General features: G+C 35.6%; 1 long non-coding RNA gene across 1 annotated transcript; it reads left to right on the top strand.

The window, feature by feature from the left end:
- Positions 1-626: 626 nt before the first annotated feature.
- On the top strand, positions 627-4211 carry LOC107312670. The gene is made up of 3 exons (XR_001554545.2): positions 627-690; positions 2914-3042; positions 3628-4211. It is a non-coding gene; the product is annotated as an uncharacterized LOC107312670 (long non-coding RNA).
- Positions 4212-11164: the final 6953 nt, after the last annotated feature.

Raw genomic sequence — 11164 nt, 5'->3', positions numbered from 1 at the left:
GGTGAGATGGCTGCTTCTCTGAGGAGCAGTAGCTGTGCATAAAGTCCCTGTTTACACTGGTAAAAGTAAGGAGAAGTCAGATTGGTTGTCTGTGCCTGTCCCATCTCTTCATCTCTTCCTGTAATAGGAACTGTTCTTTCCTAGCTAAGCTTTTGTTTCTTATTTCTGAAACATCTAAGCTCAGTTTTGCCAATGCATTGATAAGACTTTAACCAGCAGGAGGGTCGGCATAGTCAAGAGAATATTTGTTACAGAATAAAATCTGATTTATCTTTAATTTAACATACTTAAGAATCAACTCCTAGTGTCTATGAAACTGTTCATTACTGGAGTATATACAAACTTTTCTTAAATAACCAACAAATACAATCTCTCTGTCTCTCTCTTGTGAATAACAACTGCAACTTTTGCATTTTATTTACATCAATGAAAAAGTCTTCTACTCTCAAAATGCATTTTTAGTTAGATCATTATTTGGGAACTGCTGAGTCATGACCTGAACCACTAATTGATCAGCTGGGGAAAGGGCCGGTCAGCCCTGGGAACACAGGTGTGTGACCAGAAGGAATAGAGCCTGGCTGCACCTCTTTTAGACTTCATTTAAGGGCTGCCTGCCCCAAGGAAGGGTTTTTGGTTGGAGATCCCTCTTTTGTGGAGTTTTTCCCTTTGAGCCCAACTCTTCAGATATGGGTGAGTGTTCCTTTCCTGTTTGTCTCTTTTGCCATTCCACCATGCTAATCTTTCCAACTGTAACAATCATTCTGTCAACAGAAAATAGTTTTCCATAGTAAAAGCATGGTAGCATGCTCATCATGTACCCAGGTGCACATGGTTTACTCAGGTAGTTGTGATAAAGGAGGCATTTCTTTTGTTTTGGAGAAATAAAGGAATAAAGGAGGTTTGTTTGGGAGGTCTGAAGAAGTGGAAGGGGCTGTCTTGCTAAATTAGGGAAGTTGAAAGATACGTGATTCGATAGTTAGTACGCATGCAAAATACTTCAGGTATGAAGCTATTGGAAAGCATACCAAATCCAGGTTGTTATAACAACTCCACATCTTCTTATTTCTAGTTGTTTAATAGGTCTTTTCTAGACATTATTGTTTAGCCTTGAATTGCATGTGGATTGGTTTTGGATTTGTTCATTTTATATTTGTTTATTTTCTGTAGCGAAGTATGAGAGATCAGTTCTTGGACTGTTAAGAAAACACTTCATTTAATGCTTTCCAGAAGTATTTGAATGTGAAAAGAAAGATGCCTTTACTGGCATCTTTTCTTGAAGAAGTTCAGTGAACTTTTGTAGTAATTAAAGAAAAAGAGATGTACTTTCATGCATATTTTTATCTTACTGTTACCTTTATGTGAATATCCCTTAACATTAAAGGAAGGACAAGATTGTGAAGTACAGAGAGCTTTAGAGTTGATTGTGATTTAATGTTGATTTTGTCTGTATTACGGAGTATGCATGCAAATAAATGTGCACTGGATGAAATACAATTTACACCATTGCAAAAACTTTAGTTGTTTTTTTCTTTGTCACCCTGACCTAACGATCACGTATGCTACCCCCACTGTGTTTTTCAGCCATAAATAAAAAGGTATTATTTTATACTTGATTACTGCCTGTGTCCATGAAATGTTTCTGTTAGGAATGTAGCAAAGTTATACAGCAGATCCACTGTCTCCTATTTGAGATTCTGTGCATATACAGTTATCTACAACTAGCATTTGATTAATTGTGCCAGGGATACTTTCCAAGTGGGCCATTATTTCTATTCTTTTTATAAGAGTTTACACTGCAGTTCTAGATGACTTTGCGAAGGTAAAGGTTGTTCACTTTTTTTTTTTTTTTAGGCTCCTTTGAATGAGTTTTCAAATGCAAGTTGAGATTATATATAAAAATGCAAACAATTATGAAGGGCTGAATAAATACAATATAGTGGAGGTTTAATATTGATGTAATGAAAATTAAGCCTCTAAAGAAAGTTGCATGCTTGTGAACTTGCTTCTAACTTGATGTCAAGCCATAGAATACTGTTTTTTAAATAGGAATAATTATGTGTATGTTGTTTTTACTTTAAAAAAGGGTAATTTCTTTTTTTTTTTTTCTTCAACCTGTAAAGTAATTCACGCCAATATAAAAGCCATAAAATTCCTAGAGTAATCTAAATCTTAGCTGGCATACTTGCTACTAAATAGACAACAGAAAATTTGATTTTGAAAGGAAAGTCTTTATTGTATATTTTTTAAAGGAAGTCAATTAATACCACTGGTTAACCAAAAGTAAAGTGATAAGATACCATAAGACACAGATAACTGAAGTGAATTTTCTCACTCTTACCTCTGCGTGTCAAAAATTGGTTCATAAGTAATTCATAAGTGTTAGTGCCATGTGTTCTGAAGATTAGTGTAGGAATTTTACAGTTGAAATGGAGTTCTTCAAACTTAAAGGGGTGATGGGGAAGTGGTTAATAGGGTGTGGAATACTTCATTAAGAATCTAAGTACAGAAGATAAAAAAAAATAAAGAATAGTAACAGGTGAGAATGGTGTATAAAAGTGTATGCAGGGAACAATGAGAATGGAGGTAGCAGGGCTATATTGTGAGGAAGCACAGTGTAGAGTGCTTTGGGTTGTATCAGGTAGGAGTAAACAGCATGAGACTGCCATAAAGCATGGGACTTCTAGAATGTAAGGCAGTGTTTGTGCTGTTAGATTATTTTTTTTTTTTTTGGGGGGGGGGGGGGAGGGGATTAACCCTCATTTTTTAGAAGAATTGAATGTTAGGATAATTGATAAAGAATGCAAAGTAAATGTTTCTGGACATTATATTAAAATACTTTAAATCTGATCCAACTAGAATCTCCAAATCTTAAAAACAGAAGACTAACAGAACTTTCTCTGGTGAATTCTGTAGGACAGAAACTGTAGAACTTTCTCACTGGTGATGCAAGAAGCAAATGTGGACTTCTTTTGAATGTAATATTGTAAATGGCAAGAACTATGCTGGAGAAGTGGGGGATGTGTAGTACCTGGAAAGCTTAAGGTATGGAATGTTCTTCCATATGTACAGTTAAGAAATACTAGAGATTAATGGGATTATTTGATTGCAGATGGAAGAAAAAGACATTCACTTCCTACACTGTATGGGAGATCACAATGTGAACCACTGATTGATCAGCTGAGGCAAGTGTGGGGTCAGCTGTGGGAGCACAGGTGAAAGTTATGTAGCTGTGCTCCCTGGAGGGGTGGAGTTCAACTCCACCTCCTCTGAGACTGACCCTCACTTTTTTAAGGGCTGACCCTCACTGAGGCAGCATCTCTTGGAGATCGCTTGCCAGGGAGGATCGCCTCAGCTCTGGTGAGCTCCCTTTTTCTTTATGCCTTCTGTATTTCCACTATTTTCCTTGTAATTGCCATTCTTGTTAGTACCAGTATAGTTACTGCCAATACACTACACTAATGCTCTGAGCTCCAAGAGCTTCTTCATTATGGATGCTCCTCAGAATAGGTGCCTTTCTTGAAAAGGGAAACATTTATTTTCATAGTTTACTTGCCTGTTTAAAACTATGAAATGCTTTATTTTCCACGTCTCTTTCTGCTCTATTATATCTTGTTACTCCTGTGCCAGGCAGGAGAGGCTGTTGCTGCTGACCCACGCTGGTGTTTGGAACTTTGAAGCTGTTCATCTATACAGTGCCTCATCTGCCTTAGAAGCTCTCAAACACTTTGGGCAATGGATCTCAACAGGGTATAATCTGAGATTAAATGAGAAGGGATCATATTCCGTTGGTGGAACAAGCACAGAAATTGTGTGTTTGTAGAACATGCAGTGGTTCTAGTTTTGGGTACTTGGGTCACTTCAGAACACAGTATGACTTTCGTTCTGCTCCTGTACTGTTATCTCATGTTTCTGTTCTCTATGTCAAGAGGACAGAACATATTGGTAAACAGAGCATCTTGTTATCTACAGTGGGAAAGATAAATCTGTAGTGTTGTAACACAGACAGCTAAGGCTTGCTTAGCATCAATAATCACAAACAATATCTGTCAACGAGAAATCACACACAAAAGAAGTCTTCTACCTGCAGCTGGAAGACATAGTGGTTTACTGTCCCAGCATTGAACTACAGATGGAAACGGAGCACTGTATACAAAATGGTACAGGCAGAGATAAATGAGGTGGTATTGTAATAAGAACATACTTAGACTAAATTGCTGTTAAGAGTTTGCCTTTTTTTTAAGGACCAGTTCAGTTCCTGCCACTGGTGAAAACAATGTGAAAAACTGGGCTCTTTGCTTGGTAACCTTCTAGGTTACCGTAGGAGTTGGGATTGCAGTTTACGTTTGTAGCAGTATCATCCCTCTTCCCCCTCCCAATTTTATGGTGCAAATATCTCTTCTGCTTTAGGCTATTGCTTTCATATCCATACACAGAACCAATTCCTGAAACTAGTAAACAAAAAAGTGTAGGGAAGATATTTGCTTTAATTTATTTACTTACTTGGCTTTACGTTTTCATGTGAATAAACTACTGTACTGGCACTGAGATGATCTCATGCAAGCTTACAAAGGGTAAAATTAATTTGATTGACATGATGGAAAAAGTGAAAGAAAATAACGGAATAAACTACAGGGGAAAGAATTTAGCATTTTTTTCTTTTATTCATTCTAAAAATCATATGCACTGGTGAGTTCAAAGAAAATTAAGCTGCAGTTAGCACAGTTAGTTGCTAATGAAATACATTATTTCTTGATTTATTGAATTATTTTGCTGCCCTTTATAGGGAGAATTGAAGAAAATGTGAGTGTACAAATTATTTTTTTCTGTTTATGGTGGAGTGATTCTTCTTGTTATTCTTGCTGTTTCCAGACACTGGGAAGAGTTATCAGTCTTGAATTTGTCTCAGATCACAAGACCAAGGCATTGAGTGTTCTGTCCTTGAACACTTTATAGGAGAGTAAATCATACAGTGAATTAATTTTAAAGAGTATGTTAACTACAATTACATGACAATTAAATTGTATTAATCCAATTTCCAAAAGCTATCTCAGACTAAATCTGCTCTGGATTTGTGCCTTCTTCCTGCCTCTGTGCTGTCTTCCCGTCAGTTCCTTCAGACTCAGTTCTGCTACAAATGTATGTGTATGACAGAAAACTAAGGTTACTTTATAGAGCAGTATCTAATATGTATTTGTATCCTATGGATCTTCACAACAGGACAACAAAGGTTTTGATGCAGTACATTTTCATATTTAGAGAGTATTTGGTACAACTCTGGAGGTAATTTTTATAAGAGCTTGGGGAAAAAATATGAATAATCCAAATTAATAATTGAAATTGCACTTTCTGTAGGATATATGGTTCAGGTTTTCTGTGGTGAGGTATCTTTTCATTTGGGCTTAGGTTATTCGAACAGTATGAGTGCATGGGGTTGTGTGTTGTGTTTTTTTTTAGTTTTGCACAAGAGGTGATGTGAAGAAAAGAATGCCAAAATATGCAACAGCTCAGCACTGCTTAGAAAACCATTTACTCTTGGAATATTATAGGCTACATTGTTTAGGTTCCGCTTGAAGCTTTCAAGGGTTTAGAGTGTTAAATTCAGTTGTAAACTGATAGTGCATAAAACTGTACTGTAAAATAAAATAGGCATTTTTTCTCAAGTATTAATTTAGGCACCGTGTTTTTCAGGTGTTTACTGCATAATAAATCTTATACTGGAACTTTAAAAATATTTTTTGAATTAATAAGTCTGAATGTTAACTTAGTAGGGCAATAATTTTTTTAGAAAGTTACAGCTTACTTTGATGCAGGAGTACCTGCACACTTGTGTTTTTAAAGGAGGTGTTTAGCAAATCTGTACAACTGCCTCAGCCTTGAAAGGGAATATCTTTTACAATTACGTCTTCCCTGTAGAGCTGTCCTGACCCTGAGGTGTCTCCTCGACTACAAATGCTCCTAGCCAGAGTACAACATTTAGTTGGCTTATTATAGATCAAGGTAGAACAAAAAACCTCTTCAGACCTTCCTGAATTTCAGAAATGCTGAGTTATGTAGCAGTTATGTCCATCTGTAGTCTCTATAGACTCTGTAGTATATCAGGGTGGCACTGGCCTGGAAGTAAGTTGTTTCATAAAGATGTGCTAACAGAGAATAATAATGTTAATAAAAGCAATTGATCAATAAAGAAATCAACCTCATTTCTCTGTAGAAGTTCCTAATTAAGCGATATGTGTTTGGGGAGCTATAATTTGACTCTTAGTATTATCGTACAGCGTGCTGAGAGAGTTCTGATCAGTTTTAGTTTAAATGTTCAAACTTGTGTTATCCTTAGTAGCTGTAACCAGAAGGTAGAGCTTATCAAAACAGGAATGTATTGATTTAACAAAGTGGAGAACCACATTTTATTTTTTTTTTTTCTTGAAAACTGCTGAACACCTTCAAGAAAACTTCACACTTACGGGCAAATAATTTGAGCTCTGATGGAAATATTCCTGAACATGGATAGCATTATTGTTATTACTTTTATTAACACCAGGAATGTCTTTAAAACCAAATCCTTTCACAGCGATATCATGTAGATGGTATTGGAGGTCATAATCTCATCCAGCTTTTATGGTTAGCTTATAATTGTTAAAGCCTTATAATGGCTTCTGCAATAGAATTCAATATACATAGTTTTAAAAAAGATCAGAAAGAACTGCTGTGAAGCCCTGCAGAGCTGAGTGAATAGGGGGCACAAGAGGAGTTATCTTTTTGAGCAGTTTTTATTGACTCTCCAAGATCATGTAAGTAATAAAAGAAAATAACATTTATGTAAGAATGGAAGGATCCTTAAAGAAAAGGTGACTGCAGCTGGTTCTGGAATTTGCTCATTTCAGTGTTGCTACCATTGGATGCCAGTGAATAAATAGTCAGAATTGTTAACAAAGTAAAATCTAATAAAAATTCAGCTTTATTCCTAATCCAGCTGCGATGTATGCGATCAGTCTGTATATGTGATTTGTCTATTTAAATATGTATTGTGAAATCCATCAAGAAAAAGGGGAAACTGAACGTTAACTTCCCTTCGCAATCATTTCTACTTGATTGGAGTATCCTCTTTGAATTTCAGAAGGTCTCCTCAAGAACAAAATATTCCATCTGGAAACACAGGGCTTGTGACAACATGCTAACCCTGAAGAGATTAGAAATGTTACCTAGCAGGTTTAAGTGGTGGCAGAAAGATGGTTCTTTTATGTTGTTTGTCATATGTCAACTACCTCAGAAGGAAAGAGGCATTTCAGTTTTTAGTGCCCTGTCTCCTTGGAGCCTCTGTTGGAACTTTGTCAAAGGTTTTAGAATGTATTTCTTTTATCTGTTTTTATTCTTTTGCTGGTTGGTGTGTGTATGTGTGTTTTGTCCAGAGTCTAGCAACTTTAGTGTTGTTGTCTAAATGCTTGTTCTGACATGATTACAACTGTTTTGTTAGCCATTTCACGTTCATCTACAGAAATATCTAAGGCATGACCTTCCCTTTGTGTAAATTCAGTAATTGAGAGTATCACCTTGATAGATAGCTTCTGAACCCATTCTCCTTTCCTAGCTGTGAATTGTCTTTTCCAAAACATCCTTGTTTAGTCATTGGTGGTTTTTCTAATAAGAACTTAGTGGTTATTGATCATATGTTTGTACTTTAGTCCTACATTTTTTAGCATTCATTTTATTAGTCCTTCTAATGACTGTTCTGACTTAGTAAATCAATTTGATGGATTCTTTTGCTCTACTCTTGCTTAATAGTCTGATATATTTGTTCTAATTGCTTTAATCCCTTGATTAGTCTTTATAATTTTTTTATATTTATTATTATCGCACTTTTGAGCTCTGTTTTTGATTTTCCTTATCTTCTATTTTTCCTTGCATTCATCCCTAGCATTTATCTTAGCACATATGATTTTTGTCTCTTTCAAAATGTGTCCTTTTAAAGATCAATTTTTTTTTGTCCTGCCTTCTTTGGCCTTTATCTGTCATAATATTGTCAAGCTATTGTTACTGATGTTTCTGAACTTACATTTGAACAGGTTTTCTTTTCAATGCTGTGCATGTGGATCAGCTCATAAGTGTTCACAAATCATCACCATTGAGACACATGCATGCATGCCTCCACAGTCTAGGAAAATATGTCAGCTGAAACATTAACAATATGTTCAATCAGCAGTAGGGCCAGAGCTCATCTGAGTAGCAGAAGTTGAAGGTCTTAGGCAGACCAGTATGTTCTGCAATGCAGAATACTTTTAAAGAATACAAAACTTGGCAAATTAAGAACATCAAGCTAAATTTATGGTCAGTAATAGTAATGGGCTGTCTGGAAATTTATATATGTTATAATGGACTTTAAAATTGTTCCAACTGCTGATGAGGTAAGACGCCAGACCTGTCATCTGTCTTGTTGGTGAGGATGACGGACTTCATTAGCTAGTTGGTTTTACCATAGTCAGCATCTATTTTGTGCAGTGAATTGGCTACTCATTATTAAAATGACCATGGTAGAAAGGAGGAATAGCCCTGAATGTTAAATTTACTCGCCGTCACTACAAATGATCACTAAACTGGAAATAGTGGTGGTGCATTTAGACTCTCTCAAGACTGGTAGTGTTACCATCATATGGATGTCATGAGCAATCAGTGTAAGCACTGGTATGCAAATGGTTCACTGGTAATCTTATTCTCATGTGAACGCAGATTTCCATAACCCAAAGAACTGAGAAAAAGCAAAAACAAAAACCAGAGCTAATTCTATAAACTATTTGCTAATTAAAGATCCAACTCAGGCTGCTTCACTGCCTACTTCATTTGTTTGACCTAATTTGTTCCTGAAAGAAAGAAAGAAACACTTCCTTCAGGTTGTTGTTCATTTATTGACAAGAGCCCTCTGAATTATGTGTGTTCTCAAAGTTTATGGATAGAGGTTTATGCAGATTCCTAAATAGATGTAGAAAACAAAACTTTACATAATATAGTTTGGTGCAGTTTTGGGTTATGTTTTAGCAGACCTGTCTTGGAAGATTAAGTGTCACAATGTGGTTTGGTTCTGGTGCCAGGAGAATTTTAGATGCTTATCTGTTGGAATAAAATCATTATACTGGGCTTGAAGATTTCCTTCACATTAGACCTTACTGAAGTTTCAAAATGTGAATAGCATACAGAACAAGCCATCTTTTGGATTTGTTTTTATATGTGGTCATATGTAGTCTTGAAAACAGATCTTTGGGAAAAGCAATTTCATTTTTACTCATGCTGAATCAGCCACAGTTCAACTTCTCTAGGGTATGAAAATGACAACTAAATTATTTACTGGCCATAGGTGTTTATACTTGTTCATTTTACCCTAAAGCATGTGAGTTCCTGTCAGCAATTAAATATAGTTAGCAGTTTTCACGCTAACGTAAATATTTGTATGCAGTAATTGGTGCTTCTTGCCATTCACCCATAATGAAGAAATATATTACTGATAGCTGCTGTATAGTACTTAATAATTTTTTTTACTTGAGTAGTGTTTCTTTGACCCTTTATTTTATCAGGGTGATGTTTCTTAAAGCAGTTTTTCTTTCAAATAAAGAATTCTATTTTATTCCTATCAACCAGTAGTGTTTTGACTACAAATGCATCTGACTACAAATCCGTTTTATGATCTCTGGGATATCTGTTAGTCTTTTATCACTTCTTGTTATAAAAATGTGGTTCTCTCTGTATTTTGCCCTGAAAACCTTGTCATCTTTTTTTGAAAGAGATTGCAAAGAATCTTGTAGTCATCAATGGCTACGAAGTCTTTATCTTTCACTGTGTTCAAGTAATATGAAAGAATCACAGCAAAAGTAAATAGGAGCAGTGGAAAGCAATTATTTATGGCAAAAAATAACCATCAGTTGCTATGGTAAATTATTTCAAGAGCTATTTATGTACACTAAGCCTTGTTTCTTCATTTATCTGTGGAAGAGTACCTTTAATTTAATTTAACGGAGTTCGTTCCAGGGTGGCCAGAGTAAAGAACAGTGGCATTAGGTTCTCTGTTCTTTCAAAGTAAACTTTTAATTTAAATTTAGTAATTATTTCATGTAAAACAAGAATGTTTCTGTCCATGCTCAATGTAAGGACTTACATGTACAGTCATCTTATACAGAAATAGTACATTATGTCTCTTTTTAACTGGCCTGCATCACTGCTTTTAAATATTTTCACAATAATTGCTCCTTAAGGCAGTCAGCACTACTTTGGAATATTGTTTACTCAGAAGAATGTGATGATTTAGTTATGATGGACTTCAGGCTTCCAAAGGAATGGTTCTTAAATCCTAGATGTCAGTAACAGCTTAGATAATGCTTCAGGAAGATCATTAGCAGTATTAAGAGTGAAAAATTAGTGGGAAAAATAGAAAGATGTTCAGTGTAAACTGGAACATTGGGAGTGAGTTTGGAAATGTGGGATTTTAAACACAGTACATTGAACCGACACAAACAGTCCTGGGAGACTGCAGTGTAATTTAAGAATCCTCTAGCTGTTGTTGTTGTTTTTTAATGTTGTTTCTTAGTGACAGACCCATTAGCAAGATCTTTGTGTTTGATTACTTTTTTTTAATATACTTTTCAGTTGGTGACCCAGACTGTTAAGATGTGAAAACGGTTCCATTAAACTGAAGTATGTGTAACTTAGTTATGTTGACAATTAAGTGGAACTGCAAATGGAAAGTGTTATAAGTTAAAGAAAACAGATAATGCAACATGAAGGTAGGCTCAAAGAGGAAGAAGAGGGACAGAGTTCAACCTTGGGGTGGGGCAGGAAAGAATGAATGTTTTCAGATTTCACTGGTGCTGAAGGAAAATGTAGAATAGATATTTTAATCATGTGGAAGATGCTCTTTAATGACAATATTTCAGAATCTGCACTTCAAGAGATCTGAGATGGTCAAAATAAACTCTGGAACATCTTAGTTACAATGTTATTGGATGTTAACAGTCAAGTCAAGACTAAAATGAAAGAGTGACTTTACAAGTGTTTACAGAGGAACTGCATATGGTTGAGCAGACAAGCTTTGTGGCCTGTGTGGAAGCTCTGCTGATTGAATGTTGTTTTTCATGTGGATTCTTTCACAATGAATGAGAAGGTAATTGTCTTTTTTCATGTGACAAGA

The sequence above is a fragment of the Coturnix japonica genome, chromosome 4, assembly GCF_001577835.2.
Source record: "Coturnix japonica isolate 7356 chromosome 4, Coturnix japonica 2.1, whole genome shotgun sequence".
NCBI classification, from domain to species: Eukaryota; Metazoa; Chordata; class Aves; order Galliformes; family Phasianidae; genus Coturnix; species Coturnix japonica.
This window is presented reverse-complemented; position numbering and strand designations above follow the sequence as displayed.